At 36.2% G+C, this 17257-nt stretch overlaps 1 protein-coding gene across 2 annotated transcripts in view; it reads left to right on the top strand.

Annotated features, from left to right (window-relative positions):
• The window catches only part of LOC110453187 (ras-related protein Rap-2c-like), a 20549-nt gene extending 3644 nt beyond the window's left edge, over window positions 1-16905 (top strand). The window contains exons 3-4 of one of the 2 annotated variants that reach the window (XM_021502038.1): window positions 6823-6861; window positions 16060-16905. The gene's annotated coding sequence lies outside the window, so the exon portion shown is untranslated. The remainder of the gene's footprint in view (window positions 1-6822; window positions 6862-16059) is intronic. The other variant, XM_021502037.1, reaches the window with a different exon arrangement.
• The last annotated feature ends 352 nt before the right edge of the window (window positions 16906-17257 follow it).

Below are 17257 nucleotides of genomic sequence, written 5' to 3'. Positions count from 1 at the left end.
AAATTTATTATGGTTTATAATGGCAAATGATACTTTGAATATTACATGTTAATAACTTGATTGGAATTATAACCTTGAATTGACAGTTTGATACTTTGAAAATTTTGAGCCAGCCCTACCCCCAAGGGCTGTAGGGTGGGGCTCAAAGGAGTCAGTGTGCTAAAATTTCTTCATTTTCCTTGTTAAGAATCAGAGGTGCTAGTTTCAAATCCTTTTTAGTCTGAAATCTGTATGCTAGATATTGAGTAAGGTGGTTTTATTGTTTTTTTGTCACTTTGAATAATATTTCTGTTCATGTTAAAAACAAAATCAACTCTCTGTGTATAAATATATCAGGTGACCGTTAAGGCCCATGGGCCTCTTGTTCTAATCTATGACCTTATTGATTAAAAATCAGTGACTTTTTGGAAACATTTTTTCAGGCAAAAGGTTTTGGTCATTTCACTCAATTAATTGAGATCTCAACTTTGTAACATGCAATAAACACATACACATGTATACAGATCTCAACTTTGTAACATGCAATATATACATATATACAGATCTCAACCATATTTGCCATGAAAAGCGCTAGCCGAGTCAAAGAATAGAGTGCAAAATGGGGAAATATTTGCAATACTTTGAATGAAAATATTGGCCATGATATATATATATATATATATATCTAGATGGAAGATACAGGCCCTCTGAGCCTCTTTGTTTTTGAAAACAGTTTTAATTGTGTCTGGTTTGATATCTTAACTTTGTCAGTGCTTTTCTAAAAATGGTCTTGAGGATTTAGTAATTATCTATATATAAATTACTCCTAATTATATACAGAAATACTTATTGTGCTTCATCAGTACACAACTATGTATGGATTGAAGTTATTGGGAGGGTACAGGTCTACATGTAATTTAAAATAATTTCATGCTTAAGGTACAATATAAACAATGATGATCATGACCCAATATGGCCAGTGGCATAACTTAGCTATTAACAAGAATCCACAACTTCTTAGGAGGGTAATTTTCACAAAAGGATATTAATATATATGCTAATTCTTGTAATTTCTTTCTTGTAATTACTTTCATAGAAATAATTGAATTTTCATCTGAACTGAAATAAGATCAAATTTCGTGCACAGAAACATGCAAAATTCAATATGCCATTTATGTTTCCAATACAAAGTAGGAAAATAACTTGATTTTCTTGTAATGAGGTCTCTGTGGACTACCAAGACAAAACAAATTTCATTTCTACTCCCAAAAGGACACTTTATCTTTTTCCATTGATCAATTTCTACAGGAAATTTATTGAAAGCAAGGCGACAACGCTGCTAGAAAACAAAACGAGAAACAGAAACACTATAGTGAAGGCTTCAGTTACCAAGGGATTCATTTTTTTTAAAAAGTTATTTTTTAAGAAAAATTAGCTATTAAACTACAAACCAAAAAAAGCCTTACTTTAAAAACTGAAAAAGGAACTTTCTACTTTCAGATATACATGTACCCTGGTAGTATAAGGGCTGAGTATTACAGATAACTGTATATTTCTACCCAGTATATATATATATCTGCCACTTAAGTGGAGGGGCATACATGTTTTCCTCTACTGTCAGTGCATCTTGGTTTGACTGAAACGATCCAAAAGGATGGCCTTAGCAGAAGGCAGAGATGCTAACTCCTCCGATTTTAGCATAGTTAATCCGATTCGATGATATGAAAATCTGCTCTCGGATTTTTATTGAACTTTCTCCAATTTTTCTCTGTTTCTCCATGAATGCAAGATAATTTAGCATTTAGAGGGGCTGAAATGCCATCTCCTGGCATCTACAAAACAAAAGCTTCCCGGGGGAGATCCCCTGTATCGGCCTTAAGAGAGGGGGGCTTGCCACCCCCTCTCGTACTCTCCCCCTAGCGGCGGCTAGGGCCTTCGGCGCTCACCCAAAGCCTACAGCCCAGGGGATCAAACTTTATTACTTCACAAAAATATGGGTACCCTACTTATTTTACACTGACACGTGCAACCTCTGCAGTTTCTATTTTTGAAACGGAGATGTAAATTTGCTTGGTTAGAAATAGATAAATCAGAATGAAGAGTATTTATCTGTCATACTTACTAACTGTCATCTCAATCTTTTAGTAATATGACATATAATTGGTAAGAAAGCAGTGGTATGGGACCTATTCCCCATGACATATCAATCAGTCTGTTAATACTTTCTTGTGAGCATATCAGGGGTACATGTATAATACTAGGTGTCAGTGTAGTAATGGTATGGTGGTATACATCAGGGGTACATGTACACAGTACACATAATACTAGGTGTCAGTGTAGTAATGGTATGGTGGTATACATCAGGGGTACATGTACAGTACACATAATACTAGGTGTCCGTTTAGTAATGGTATGGTGATGTACATCAGGGGTACATGTACACAGTACACATAATACTAGGTGTCAGTGGTGTACGTCAGGGGTACATGTACACAGTTCACATAATACTAGGTGTCCGTGTAGTAATGGTATGGTGGTATATGTCAGGGGTACATGTACAGTACACATAATACTAGGTGTTAGTGGTGTACGTCAGGGGTACATGTACACAGTGCACATAATACTAGGTGTCCGTGTAGTAATGGTATGGTGGTATACGTCAGGGGTACATGTACAGTACACATAATACTAGGTGTCCGTGTAGTAATGGTATGGTGGTATACGTCAGGGGTACATGTACAGTACACATAATACTAGGTGTCAGTGTAGTAATGGTATAGTGGTATACATCAGGGGTACATGTACAGAGTACACATAATACTAGGAGTCAGTGTAGTAATGGTATGGTGGTATACATCAGGGGTACATGTACAGAGTACACATAATACTGTCAGTGTGGTAATGGTATGGTGGTATACATCAGGGGAACATGTACAGTACACATAATACTAGGTGTCAATGGTATACATCAGGGGTACATGTACAGTACACATAATACTAGGGGTCAGTGGTGTACGTCAGGGGTACATGTACACAGTTCACATAATACTAGGTGTCCGTGTAGTAATGGTATAGTGGTATACGTCAGGGGTACATGTACAGTACACATAATACTAGGTGTCAGTGTAGTAATGGAATGGGGGTATACATCAGGGGTACATGTACACAGTACACATAATACTAGGTGTCTGTGTAGTAATGGTATGGGGGTTACGTCAGGGGTACATGTACAGTACACATAATACTAGCTGTCAGTGTAGTAATGGTATGGTGGTGTACGTCAGGGGTACATGTACAGTACACATAATACTAGGTGTCAATGGTATACATCAGGGGTACATGTACAGTACACATATACTAGGTGTCCGTGTAGTAATGGTATGGTGGTATATGTCAGGGGTACATGCACAGTACACATAATACTAGGTGTCAGTGGTGTACATCAGGGGCACATGTACAGTACACATAATACTAGGTGTCCTTGTGGTAATGGTATGGGGGTATACATCAGGGGTACATGTACAGTACACATATACTAGGTGTCCGTGTAGTAATGGTATGGTGGTATATGTCAGGGGTACATGCACAGTACACATAATACTAGGTGTCAGTGGTATACATCAGGGGTACATGTACAGAGTACACATAATACTGTCAGTGTGGTAATGGTATGGTGGTATACATCAGGGGAACATGTACAGTACACATAATACTAGGTGTCTGTGTAGTAATGGTATGGTGGTGTACGTCAGGAGTACATGTACAGTACACATAATACTAGGGGTCAGTGGTGTACGTCAGGGGTACATGTACACAGTTCACATAATACTTGGTGTCCGTGTAGTAATGGTATGGTGGTATATGTCAGGGGTACATGCACAGTACACATAATACTAGGTGTCCGTGTAGTAATGGTATGGTGGTGTACATCAGGGGTACATGTACATAGTACACATAATACTAGGTGTCAGTGTAGTAATGGAATGGGGGTATACATCAGGGGTACATGTACACAGTACACATAATACTAGGTGTCAGTGTAGTAATGGAATGGGGGTATACATCAGGGGTACATGTACACAGTACACATAATACTAGGTGTCAGTGGTGTACGTCAGGGGTACATATACACTGTCAGTACACAAAATACTTTTAAGGTGTCTGTGTAGTATAAACACTAAAAGCTTTTAGACTGATGAATGTTTCTTATTGATCAGCAAGCTATAGCTAGATGCAGTCACAAATGTTTGCAAGCAATATAAGTTGGTGAACAAAGCCATTTCCATTTTTGTAGACTTTGCTGAAACTTGGTATATAGTCTCCAAGGTCTGTATATACTACATATCTCAAACTGTTCTACAGACTGCTGGCATTGAAACGGATAGTTTTCTGAGTGATGTCAAACACCTTTGATGCTGATGACATAGATGATAAATATCTCAGGCCTGTAGCAAATCAGGGCGGATATAACAACAGACCTGTCCACCTAGCTACAGGATACAGAATATCTGGGACCAGGGAGACATGTCATTTGGAGATAGACTTTAATTTGAATTGTCCTGTTCCCAGATCCATGAGTGGTAGACTGGGTTTGATAGGCCTTCATTGCCGTCAAACAAAAGGTCTACATATATATTATACAGTGATAAATCTACATGCGAGTCCTATACTTATACTCATAGAATTTATTTGGGACTCACAAAATTTCTGGAAATACTTAAATTTAACATTGGGGCCCGGGACTCATTGATTTTAGCAATACAAGTTGAAAAGGACTTGTAAAAATGACTTGTAGATTAATCACTGCATATATGTATATACTGCATAATTATTTCAAATGTATAGCTCGAGCCAGCCTGGATTGGGGAATTTATTAGTCCTACAAAATATCAACCTGCAGGGTATACTGATGATAGAAACATTGATAGACCTACAAAGTATATGCTGATGATATCACATACTGATATATAGTGTAATAAATCAATCGCCTCATGATCAGCCAAGGTTAGGTTCACATTATGTAGACTGCCCCGGGCAATATTCGTCTCCAATAGTCCATAACTACACATAGCTTATTACTTGTATCAGTTAGTAATAACAAGGTTATGTCGAGGTATGGAGTAAAATAGGGATCATTTGAAACGCAATCAAATCTGTAGTATTTTGATATTTTTAACAACCATATTGTCAATATATAGTCTGTTTAGGGTTGCATTGGCAAAAAAACTAGGGTAGGTAGGTCGTTTTTTTTTTTTTTTTTATATATTTTTGCATGGTCATGTGATTATGACCCTACTATCGTATGTAAAACACCCTACTATCGTATGTAAAACAGAGAATATAAACAAGGTTCATTTGGAGGCAAACTGTGATCCATATGATGACATTTAGCGCCAATACGGAGCTGGAAGCCATTTTGAAAGGCAAGGAACCTTCTAAAATTCGAAAAATCAGCAGGTTTTTTAAAAAAGTTGTTTTTTTTATATTTTTTTTATTTTTTTTTTCATCAAAAAGTTTTGGGTCTGGGGTAAAAAGCTAGGGTCGGTCGGGAACCCTAAACAGACACCTTTTTTTTTTGGCCTTAGCCTGATTGAGAATTTTTGGTTTGTTGAATGTGCACATGGACTAGTTAAATTGGAAACTACTAGTCCAAACCACTGGTGGTTTTAAAAATTAATTTTAAGCTCTGGTGTGTTAAACCATTGATTTAATTAGATTGTTAATTTCTTTATCAATTAACACTATAATATTTAGATACAAGATTTTCTTCGTTTTGAAAAAGTGTCCTCTCCTTTTGTAATATTATAGTACGTAGCCAAATAAAGTATGGTGGACTGTCTAATTGGCATGTACATAACATATATACAGCTTTTTTATTTTACGTCCTTTCTTAATACGGATGGCTATTTTGTTGTCATCTTTTTTAAACTTTTTTTTTTTACTTCTATCATCTTCTATATATCTACGATATTTCCAGCACTCGTGCTGTCTATCGTCCCACCTGGCCAAAAAATGACAATGTCAGACGAACCTAGCTCTGATTCATTGCATACCATGTATTCCTTGAACAATTTATCTGGACCGCACATGTTTGAGTTAGCTGGGTTTTACTGTATGTATATATGCAATCAAGCTGTGAACCCCCCTATAGCAAAAGTCATGCTGTTGTGATGAACAGCTATAGCTTATGACATCATGCTAAGCCTGTAGCACACCTTAGCCCTGTACATGTATACACCTGTATACACCTGTACAGGTGATCTCATCAGGCTAACTCAAGCTCATTATTGTCGGTTTGTTGACATTTCCCACCACAGTTATTTATCTAACATATATATATATGTAGCTGATGATTTGTATTGTGTGTATTGTGAGTGGAAATGGACAGATTGTACTGTATACATGTACAAAATAATTAGTAATGATTGTATCATATGTAAATCCATTTTTAAATTTAGCTGGATATTTAATAATTAGTATATGGAAATACTTGGTGCTGCTTTTGATTTTGATTGTGTATTATAATTGTTTTGTTTATTATTATCTATTTACCCCCCCCCCCCCCCCCCCCCCCCCCCCCCCACACTCAAACCAAACCAAACCAAAACAAAACAACTCACAGCCTAAATTTGATATATCAGATGCATGTATGCAATACCTGAGGTTTGGTATAAGAGCAGGCAATTAAGATAACATAGATTTACCTTTTACAGTCATTCTGAATCCTTATTCTTGTAATTTCAGCAATGATTTTCAATAATTCTGAAAATTTACTTTCTATATATGGTCAAGATGTGTCTGTGTAACTTAAAGGATTTTGACCACAATTTTTCATCATTTCAGTGACCCAGACCTGCTCCTATGGCATTACAGTTTTCACCAGTAGGGAGGGGTCATGACCTTTGATTGATTGCTTATATAATCATATCTATGTAACAGGACACTTGTAAATGCTGGGTTAAAGTAATGATGTTCTCACATATATACTACGTATTTACACCGTGCCTGTCCACACTGTTACATTATCTGCTGTACATAAACCTGGGGACATTTTCTATAGATTTCCCTGTGGCAGACAGCTGATACATATCCATACATGAGCTGATTAGAACACAATGGTCACTAGAGGAATTCAAGATTATGTATACATTTGTTTCCTGTACTTGCAATATTGACACATGTTATTGTTGACATGCATGTATATTATTGGCATCAGAATTTAACATTATACAATCATGTCAGTCAGTAATTGACAGGGTATAATGTCATACAATCATCTCAGTCAGTAATTGACAGGGTATAATGTCATACAATCATCTCAGTCAGTAATTGACAGGGTATAATGTCATACAATCATGTAAGTCAGTTATTGACAGGGTGTAATGTCACACAATAATGTCAGTCAGGTATTGACAGGGTGTAATGTCATAAAATCATGTCAGTTAGTTATTGACAGGGTAAAATGCATATGTCATACAATCATGTCAGTCAGTTGTTGACAGGGTATAATGTCATACAATCATGTCAGTTAGTTATTGACGGGGTATAATGTCAAACCATCATCTCAGTCAGTAATTGACAGGATGTAATGTCATACAATCATGTAAGTCAGTAATTGACAGGTTATAATGTCATACCATCATCTCAGTCAGTAATTGACAGGGTGTAATGTCATACAATCATGTCAGTCAGTTATTGACAGGGTATAATGTCATACAATCATGTCAGTTAGTTATTGACGGGGTATAATGTCAAACCATCATCTCAGTCAGTAATTGACAGGATGTAATGTCATACAATCATGTAAGTCAGTAATTGACAGGTTATAATGTCATACCATCATCTCAGTCAGTAATTGACAGGGTGTAATGTCATACAATCATGTCAGTCAGTTATTGACAGGGTATAATGTCATACAATCATGTCAGTTAGTTATTGACGGGGTATAATGTCAAACCATCATCTCAGTCAGTAATTGACAGGATGTAATGTCATACAATCATGTAAGTCAGTAATTGACAGGTTATAATGTCATACCATCATCTCAGTCAGTAATTGACAGGGTGTAATGTCATACAATCATGTCAGTCAGTTATTGACAGGGTATAATGTCATACAATCATGTCAGTTAGTTATTGACGGGGTATAATGTCATACCATCATCTCAGTCAGTAATTGACAGGATGTAATGTCATACAATCATGTAAGTCAGTAATTGACAGGTTATAATGTCATACCATCATCTCAGTCAGTAATTGACAGGGTGTAATGTCATACAATCATGTCAGTCAGTTATTGACAGGGTATAATGTCATACAATCATGTCAGTTAGTTATTGACGGGGTATAATGTCAAACCATCATCTCAGTCAGTAATTGACAGGATGTAATGTCATACAATCATGTAAGTCAGTAATTGACAGGTTATAATGTCATACCATCATCTCAGTCAGTAATTGACAGGGTGTAATGTCATACAATCATGTCAGTCAGTTATTGACAGGGTATAATGTCATACAATCATGTCAGTTAGTTATTGACGGGGTATAATGTCAAACCATCATCTCAGTCAGTAATTGACAGGATGTAATGTCATACAATCATGTAAGTCAGTAATTGACAGGTTATAATGTCATACCATCATCTCAGTCAGTAATTGACAGGGTGTAATGTCATACAATCATGTCAGTCAGTTATTGACAGGGTATAATGTCATACAATCATGTCAGTTAGTTATTGACGGGGTATAATGTCAAACCATCATCTCAGTCAGTAATTGACAGGATGTAATGTCATACAATCATGTAAGTCAGTAATTGACAGGTTATAATGTCATACCATCATCTCAGTCAGTAATTGACAGGGTGTAATGTCATACAATCATGTCAGTCAGTTATTGACAGGGTATAATGTCATACAATCATGTCAGTTAGTTATTGACGGGGTATAATGTCAAACCATCATCTCAGTCAGTAATTGACAGGATGTAATGTCATACAATCATGTAAGTCAGTAATTGACAGGTTATAATGTCATACCATCATCTCAGTCAGTAATTGACAGGGTGTAATGTCATACAATCATGTCAGTCAGTTATTGACAGGGTATAATGTCATACAATCATGTCAGTTAGTTATTGACGGGGTATAATGTCAAACCATCATCTCAGTCAGTAATTGACAGGATGTAATGTCATACAATCATGTAAGTCAGTAATTGACAGGTTATAATGTCATACCATCATCTCAGTCAGTAATTGACAGGGTGTAATGTCATACAATCATGTCAGTCAGTTATTGACAGGGTATAATGTCATACAATCATGTCAGTTAGTTATTGACGGGGTATAATGTCAAACCATCATCTCAGTCAGTAATTGACAGGATGTAATGTCATACAATCATGTAAGTCAGTAATTGACAGGTTATAATGTCATACCATCATCTCAGTCAGTAATTGACAGGGTGTAATGTCATACAATCATGTCAGTCAGTTATTGACAGGGTATAATGTCATACAATCATGTCAGTTAGTTATTGACGGGGTATAATGTCAAACCATCATCTCAGTCAGTAATTGACAGGATGTAATGTCATACAATCATGTAAGTCAGTAATTGACAGGTTATAATGTCATACCATCATCTCAGTCAGTAATTGACAGGGTGTAATGTCATACAATCATGTCAGTCAGTTATTGACAGGGTATAATGTCATACAATCATGTCAGTTAGTTATTGACGGGGTATAATGTCAAACCATCATCTCAGTCAGTAATTGACAGGATGTAATGTCATACAATCATGTAAGTCAGTAATTGACAGGTTATAATGTCATACCATCATCTCAGTCAGTAATTGACAGGGTGTAATGTCATACAATCATGTCAGTCAGTTATTGACAGGGTATAATGTCATACAATCATGTCAGTTAGTTATTGACGGGGTATAATGTCAAACCATCATCTCAGTCAGTAATTGACAGGATGTAATGTCATACAATCATGTAAGTCAGTAATTGACAGGTTATAATGTCATACCATCATCTCAGTCAGTAATTGACAGGGTGTAATGTCATACAATCATGTCAGTCAGTTATTGACAGGGTATAATGTCATACAATCATGTCAGTTAGTTATTGACGGGGTATAATGTCAAACCATCATCTCAGTCAGTAATTGACAGGATGTAATGTCATACAATCATGTAAGTCAGTAATTGACAGGTTATAATGTCATACCATCATCTCAGTCAGTAATTGACAGGGTGTAATGTCATACAATCATGTCAGTCAGTTATTGACAGGGTATAATGTCATACAATCATGTCAGTTAGTTATTGACGGGGTATAATGTCATACCATCATCTCAGTCAGTAATTGACAGGATGTAATGTCATACAATCATGTCAGTCAGTTACTGACAGGGTATAATGTCATACAATCATGTCAGTCAGTTATTGACAGGGTGTAATGTCATACAATCATGTCAGTCAGTTATTGACAGGTTGTAAATGCACATATACATTTAACTTTTTTAATGGCGGATTGGAGTGTTCAGTGTCTGACGGTCACTAAGTACACCCTATCTAACACAAACATATCTTGTACTCATGAAACCACAAATATGATGGGCATGCTAATGAATCTCACAAAGAGAAACTGGGATCCAGACACAGTGATGATGATGATGGGTGGATAATTAATTACACACGGTGAAGTGGATAGCAGCAGATGTCATTTGTTCCGTATGTGTAACTAAAGCAAAAACAAATTCAGTTTGAAACATCTCCTCCTGGAATTGATTAAGTTATATATCCCTATATACCATGGGTATTAAAAGGGTTTTATAAAGTAGGGAAATATTGTAGGAAAAACCATTTCTGATAAGATTAATTCCAATCTACTATCTGTTGATTGGGAAACAGTAATTACTAATAATGATAACATCTGTTGATTTTTACAGCATTAAATTCTAAATGATAAAATATCAACCCTAGCTGAAATTCATATTCCTTAGAAAATGATCAGACCTAATGATAAACCGTGGATTTTAGAAAATTCCAGTTAATAGTAACAAAGAGAACGATTGGTATAAATTTAGATTAGCACGTAACAATTGTATAGATCTCATCAGAACAGCTAAAGATAATTATTTTAAAAAACTTAAAAAAATCCTTATCTGATAAATCAATTCCTCCTGGGAAATGGTGGCGTATAGCTAAATCTATAAGTAACCTTTCCAATAAAAGTAAATCCTCACCTCCTCTAGAAGTAGGTAATAATATTTTGATTCATCTACTTGATAAAGCGGAAGCTTTAAATAATTTCTTTTCATCTAATTATAACAATACTTGAAACCATGAGTTTGACTTACCTCCCCTTAGTCACCTTGAATTTGATAATATCATGATAACTGATCAGGATGTTCAAGACCAGATATAATTAATTAATGTTAATAAACCCCCAGGACCTGATGATATTGCACCTAAATCAGTGAAAAAATCTCTTACCCTCGCTAATATTACATCTAAAAATTCTTTTTCAAAAAACTATTTCACAAGGTAGAATTCCACTAATATGGAAATCTGCTAATGTTAATGCACTATATAAAGGTAAAGGCTCCATGGAAGACCCTAATAACTATAGACCAAAAGCTGTTACTTCATGTTTTATTAAGATCTTCGAAAAAATTGTATTGAAATATGTATTTAACCATGTAACTAAACATCACATAATTAGTAACCATCAATCTGGTTTCCAACCCAAGGACTCAACAGTCAATCAACTATTATCTATATATGATGCCATAATTAAAAACTTAGATCAAGGTAAAGATATTAGATAAGTTTTCTGTGATATTAGCAAAGCATTTTGTATAAATTGAAAAAATATGGAATCTTTGATTTTTTTTATAAATTGACAGTTTTGACAGACAGACATTGTATGACCTGGCATCCGCTCACTTGACTTTCAGGCAGTGAGCTGATGATTAATGACTTGGAATTACACTGTAAATGTATATATCTTTTTCTACATATTTTGAATTTGAAGGGCACATTTCTAACTTTCTGTCCATCAGTTCAGTTCTTGGTTTTATTAGTCTTAAATTACTTACCTCAGGTGATAATGAGCTATCACCAGAATTTAATACTTTTATTTTATCTAAAGTTGAGGAATTTATTAATTTAACTAATACTAATAGATTCATCTAACTTGAATATGATAAGTGTATTTTTATTAAGTGCTTGCCGTTATATCTATCTGCTCCTAGTGTGTGTGTGTGTGTGTGTGTGTTGGGGGGGGGGGGGGGGTTAGAAGTACACTGTATCTATGTTAACATTGCCAGTGGCGCACTTCTCAATGTGCATAACATGGAAAGTGACCTAGAGATCTACGCCATCGGTGGATGAGTGAGCCTTCGTATTAGTGCGTGTTTAGTTCAACATTAAGTATATTAATTTGAATATATATACAATGTACATATTTTCTATAAAAATTGTCCATTTATTTCAATAATGTCAATAAGTAATTAATTATGGAAAATTTTGCAAATATACCTTATTATTCTGTGTAAATGTATATATATATATATATATGTTGTAACGGTTCAGGAGAACACTTATATAGGCACTGCCTGTTGTCTAATCCTTTAACTCATTCACCCCTGAAATTTCAAAATGAACTATTCCAACCTTTGAATTGGAACAGTTCAAATGTGTTTCAGGGGTGAATGAGTTAAACTCAATAACATTTGTTGAAACGAAACACCCTGGCATCGGCGTCGACGTCGACGTCGGCGTCCTACCTTCTGAGGTTTTAAGTTTTTTGGCAAGTTTTTTCAAGACTGTGTTGGATCATCACACTAAATAAACAGTTGTCTATTATGAGATTATGAGATTAAGGCATTCATAATAATGAGTGTAAGCAATGTGCTGGACCATATTTTCATATTTTAGGGGCCAAAAAAAAGCTTAATTGGACTTTGTTAAAATGTTTGAGGCTTGAGGTTAAAGTTTTTGAGCAAGTTTTTATGTGTAGTATTGATGGATCACCACCATCAATAGGCTATTGTCTATTATAAGGATGAAGTATTTATATGGGGTGTTAGCAATGTTTTGGACCATATTTTCATATTTTAAGGGCCAAAAAAGCTTAATTGGACTTGGTTAAATGTTTTGGGCAAGTTTTTTGTGCAGTGTTGAATCTATCACTTCCATCAATGCGCTGTTGACCGTTTCATGTTGGCTGGTCATCTGTTCTTACATGTTAGGGTACAGCAAAATCTTGTTATATTGCCATCATGTGTTCAAAGAAATGTTGGCATTATAAAGGGGTTTGGCCATAAATTGAGGGAAACGTATTAAGAAAAAACATAATTAAGGGACCTGAGAATATGTTGGCAGTAAGTGAGGTGGCAAATGAAATGACAGGCATTATATTGAGGTTTTACTGTACATTAAGCAAATTTGTTTCTATTGATATTTGCAATCTTACAACATATATATCCAATATCTATAGGTGGGCTATGCTGTTCTCTAACAGCTCTTGTTTCATAATTTTATTAAACAAATGACAAAATTAGAAGGATTGATTCGAAAGAACGATGACAGATAGCAAAGCAGGAATGAAAAAATAAAGGAAGGAAAGAAAAAGGAGTAACTGAAAGAAAAGGAAAGGAGAAAGTAGGAAGACAGATGGTAGAGTGAAAATGAGGAAAGAAAGAAAGGAAGTATGACTGGAATAAAAAAGGGGACGGTGAACAGAGTATAGCGATTTACTAATGCTCCACAATGTATTTCACCATGGAAACATATCACCAGCATATCACGTTTTGTCAGTAGAATCTTTTGATTTAAAAGGATTGATTTTCTGAAAGTGTGTAAGATAGGTGACTTGAACCCACATGTACATATACATGCTGTTCAGTGTACAAGTTAGTGTGTTCCTCTGGGAATAAGTGTATACAGTATGTGTACATTTTCATCTTAGAAAATGGGTGTGGAATGCTTTTAAGTGTTACCAACATAAAAGGAAATACATTTCTCATTCACAAGGGGGCTGTTATGTCACAACAATAGAACTTAAGATTAACAGGAAACTATAAAGACACATGCATGAAGTTGATCCCTTGGTATTGCATTATTGATATGTGAAAGCTGACAATTTTGAAACAGTATATATATATATGTATGTATCTATGCATTACATGTAATACATTATACTTCCCTATGTGTCCAAAGTAAAACTCAAAATACGGTAGGGTTGTTTCCTAATCAATACCGTTTTCAGCTTGCCTGGCACGCAGTGCTAATTGAGCTTATGTAAAGATGGGTTGTCACCCCTCTGTCACCTTTTTTTTAAAGACTTCCTCTAAAGAACTGGAGGACATGGGGCCATGATATTTTGCCTGTATTTACCTAGGAAAAAGTGCAATGCGCTTTTCTGGTATGAATGACCTTGACCTACTTTCAATATCACAAGGGTCAAATGTCCGTAAACAATTTACATTTTCGACTTCTTCACCAAAACTCCTGAACCGATTTCAATGAAATTTTGCAGGGACCTTCCATGGACAAAGGTCAACGAAAATAGTGGCCGGTTTAGTCCCAAGCCCCCAGGGGCCTGAGGGGCGGGGCCAAAAAGGGTCAAATTGACTAAAATTTCAAAAATCTTCTTCTCCAAAACCCCTGAACCAATTTCAATGAAATTTTGCAGGGACCTTCAATGGACAAAGGTCAACAAAAATAGTGGCCGGTTTAGTCCCATGCACCCAGGGGCCTGTGGAGCGGGGCCAAAAAGGGTCAAATTGACTAAAATTTCAAAAATCTTTTTCTCAAGACCCAGAAATAGTAGAAACAAATACTCTTCATATATGGAAGGGTCTTAAGGTGCTGTACCAAAACTGTGAATTTCTTGACCCTGGGGTCTCATGTTTCCCCCTGGGGAGGGGGTAAACTTTACTATAGTTTATATAGGGAAATCACATTTTGGACCAACATTTGTTTAATTTCCATTGGAAGTAATTCAATTTGGGTTAGCATTATCAGTATTAGGTAGCAGTTTGATAGTATGCACCTATGAGCCCTGACTGACCCCCAGGGGCTGATGGGTGGGGCCAAAAAGGGTTGAATTGACTGAAATTTCAAAAATCTTCTTCTCAAGACCCAGATATGGTAGAATCAAATACTCTTCATAGATGGAAGGGTCTTAAGGTGCTTTACCGAAATTGTGAATTTCTTGACCCTGGGGTCTCACGTTTCCCCCTGGGGAGGGGGTAAACTTTACTATAGTTTATATAGGGAAATCACATTTTGGACCAACATTTGTTTAATTTCCATTGGAAGTAATTCAATTTGGGTTAGCATTATCAGTATTAGGTAGCAGTTTGATAGTATGCACCTATGAGCCCTGACTGACCCCCAGGGGCTGATGGGTGGGGCCAAAAAGGGTTGAATTGACTGAAATTTCAAAAATCTTCTTCTCAAGACCCAGATATGGTAGAATCAAATACTCTTCATAGATGGAAGGGTCTTAAGGTGCTTTACCGAAATTGTGAATTTCTTGACCCTGGGGTCTCNTATGGTTTATAATGGCAAATGATACTTCTTCATTTTCCTTGTTTAGAATCAGAGGTGCTAGTTTCAAATACTTTTTAGTCTGAAATCTTTATGCTAGATATTGAATAAGGTGGTTTTATTTTTTTTTGTCACTTTGAATAATATTTCTGTTCATGTTAAAAACAAAATGCACTCTGTATAAATATATCAGGTGACCGTTAAGGCACATGGGCCTCTTGTTTATGATTAACCAGGAGGCACAGGACAATGATAGTTGGCCAGTGTTATATAGGTACCTGGCATGGAGTGCTATAAAGTTTCCCCAAATAAATGACTTTGACCTACTTCCAGCATAGCTTAACAAAAGGACCAGGCCAGTCAGTCTAGAAATGTTGCGACATATTTGAAATGAACATTGTTTGTGAATAAAGTAAAACTTTGATATTAGTTCATAACCTATTGCTTTAATTGCACTTAGCAGCCATGTTTTGTTTTAATAGTTCCTTTCCTTTTTGTCTTCCACAGGCTTTCTGAGCTCTTCAACACACGATGGGGACGTAGCAGGGAAGGCCACTCTGGGATGGGGACGTAGCAGGGAAGGCCACTCTGCGATGGGGACGTAGCAGGGAAGGCCACTCTGCGATGGGAACGTAGCAGGGAAGGCCACTCTGGGATGGGAACGTAGCAGGGAAGGCCACTCTGCAATGGGGACGTAGCAGGGAAGGCCACTCTGCGATGGGAACGTAGCAGGGAAGGCCACTCTGCAATGGGGACGTAGCAGGGAAGGTCACTCTGCGATGGGGACGTAGCAGGGAAGGCCACTCTGCAGTACTGCACACATATTCTTGACTGTCTATTGCTGTCTAGTACAGGACATCACTGTTGACTGTCTATTGCTGTCTAGTACAGGACATCCCTGTTGACTGTCTATTGCTGTCTAGTACAGGACATCCCTGTTGACTGTCTATTGCTGTCTAGTACAGGACATCCCTGTTGACTGTCTATTGCTGTCTAGTACAGGACATCACGGTTGACTGTCTATTGCTGTCTAGTACAGGACATCACTGTTGACTGTCTATTGCTGTCTAGTACAGGACATCACGGTTGACTGTCTATTGCTGTCTAGTACAGGACATCACTGGTGATGATCCAGCTTGGTGTTTTGAAGAGAAAACAAACTATTTATGGAACTGTGAAACATGCATAGTGACTTCACACCAAAATCTTAGATATTACTCTGAATCATTTTACTGCTGACCTGAAATCAAAACAACTATAGTCTTTGTCAAAGTATAAACTTGTTTTGTTTAATATTTGGAGGTTACTACTAAAGGGAGATAATGTTTAATATTTGAAGGTTACTACTAAAGGGAGATAATGTTAAATATTGGGAGGTTACTACTAAAGGGAGATAATGTTAAATATTGGGAGGTTACTACTAAAGGGAGATAAATGTCACTGATTACAGTTTATTGTTTTACAAGGGTGACAAATTTAAATTTAAAAGCATTAATTCGCTATTGTTATAATGATTGTTATTCTAGATTTTACAGATCTGAAAGATGATGAGCCAGTCTTAACACGATTCTTGTTTTATTATCCAATGTATTAACTTTTGTTTTTTAAGTGCACAGACAATGTATATATACAGAATATTATAGTTGTATTCTTGGTTATTGAGTAGGTAAATTACTTAGAAACTTGTATATAAACTCAATATCAT

This window comes from Mizuhopecten yessoensis, unplaced genomic scaffold (assembly GCF_002113885.1).
Source record: "Mizuhopecten yessoensis strain PY_sf001 unplaced genomic scaffold, ASM211388v2 scaffold7155, whole genome shotgun sequence".
Lineage (NCBI taxonomy): Eukaryota > Metazoa > Mollusca > Bivalvia > Pectinida > Pectinidae > Mizuhopecten > Mizuhopecten yessoensis.
The sequence above is the reverse complement of the archived record's forward strand: the minus strand, read 5'-3'. Positions and strand labels throughout refer to the sequence as shown.